The sequence below is a fragment of the Takifugu flavidus genome, chromosome 8 (assembly GCF_003711565.1).
Source record: "Takifugu flavidus isolate HTHZ2018 chromosome 8, ASM371156v2, whole genome shotgun sequence".
NCBI classification, from domain to species: Eukaryota; Metazoa; Chordata; class Actinopteri; order Tetraodontiformes; family Tetraodontidae; genus Takifugu; species Takifugu flavidus.
Genome location: NC_079527.1, coordinates 15,435,411 through 15,437,397, shown reverse-complemented (window position 1 = coordinate 15,437,397; position 1,987 = coordinate 15,435,411).

Sequence of the window (1,987 nt, the reverse complement as noted above, 5' to 3'; positions counted from 1 at the left end):
AGCTTCCTGTGACCGTCAGCATCCTCCCAGACACACAACACAGCTATTTTTATGCCTGCAGACCAGGCCCGGAGTGTTGTCATGGTAACCCAGTGTCATCGAGGGGAACACTGGGGTTTGATCTAATGTGGAACACGTTTCCTGTCTGGCAGCAGAGGGCATCAACAGGCCGAGTGTGTGTGTGTGTGTGTGTGTGTGTGTGTGTGTGTGTGCGTGTGTGTGTGTGTGCGTGTGGTGTGTGTGTGTGTGTGTGTGTGTGTGTGTGTGTGTGAGCCTCAGAGACCTTTTAAATCGGATCTTGATTGATCTGAGTAGTTACAGTTCCACCTCATTGTGTTCTGTTTTTCCTGACTGGCTGCTGCTCCGATCAGATTTTATTAATTACAGCTGTAATTACAGCGCTGAGCAGCTGGTTGCGGTCCCGGCTCGGTCCCGGCTCGGTTTTAGCAGCGTTCTGCTCCACGTCTCATCACTGTGTCACCGTGAGATCTTGATGTTCCTCAATAATTAATCTCCTCGGTCGCTGTAATTCGCACCAACGGCCACCAGGCGGCAGCAGCGCTCCACTCAACAAGAACACGCTGACACACAAACAAGACTTTACGGCGGCGAAAACAAACGTATCCACGTTCGTAAAAGTCGTTTTCCGCCAATAAAGGACTCGACAATCAGGGAAAATCGGAAAATGATGTTTAAAACGTGAAATAAAGTAGGAGAATCAACAAAAACACATAAACATTCACGCTAACTGGTACAAACAGGAAGCACTAATCTTCTTCTGTGGTTTTTAAATGTGTTGGTGCCACGATGTCAGTGGACGGACGGAGACGAAACCATGTGCGCGTGCGTGCGTGCGTGCGTGTGTGTGTGAGAACATTCTTTGGTCCTCCAGGAGGTGTCAAGCGCTGATACACTGGAATCACGTGACCTGCGTTTCCTTCACCGTTGGGAATTTTCCGTCTGACTGGGAAAGCAGAGCTTCTCCTCCCAGTCTGACCAGTCGGTCCAGGTCGGAGCGACGCTGCTGCCAGGAACGGTCAGACAGTCATAAAAACACGTAAAGGATGTGTCGGAACGTTCAGAACTTTCTTTATTGTCAGGAAATGTCGCGGGATTTGTGCCGGAATGAAACGTGAACAGGCTGCATCCCCCGTTCCATCCTGGTCCGTGTCCGGGGGCTGGAGTCCATCCGTCCTCCATCCCGCAGCAACGTTCCATCGGGATCTGATGCTCCTCGTTTGCTACGTTGGCATCGGAATCATCGGCGGTGTGGAACCCCAGCGTTCCCCTCCGAAACGTTCCGACTGCTCCCGTTCTCCAACGTTCCCTAACGAGGGTTTGAGGGGGGGCGGAGGTGGGCGGGGACAGCCCGGCCCAGCCTGGAACGTCATGGTTTGGCTTCAGCCTAACGAGTCGGACCGTCGGCGTTCCGGCCGGGCTCAAGTCATCGAACTTTTCGATGAGGCGTCAGCTGATGTTCCCGCCCCTCAGGACGAGGAAAAGGAGAATAAGAGCGGGAGACGGCGTCTCAGACTGTCTGGCTGCAGCGGGATCGCCGGCCCGCTGCGTCATGTGACTCAGAGGTCAAAGGTCGTCCCCTCTGATGAGTATCGGCTCCAGTCTCCCGCGACTCGCTGCAGAATGGGAATGTTTTCACTCCCAGAGAAACTGCTGGCAGCCTCAGACCGTAAAGACGTCCCGGGACAGAATTATGTCCAGAAACGTGGACGCAGACAGGAACGCCGGCCGCCTCGGAATGACCGGCCGTTCCAGCCGCGGCGTTCCGTCTCCTCACCGCTTCCTTAATGAAACGGGATGTTTGATGTTTGTCTGGAGGCTCTAAAGAGCTTAAAAAGCTCAGGCGCGTCAAACAGCGCCCCCTCAGGCCAACAGGAGGTCCTGCAGGTGGATCACCTGTAGGGCTTATCCAGACCGATCAGACGCATCACTGCTGGTTCCCAGGAGCCCCCCATTTATCCCGGGGGAG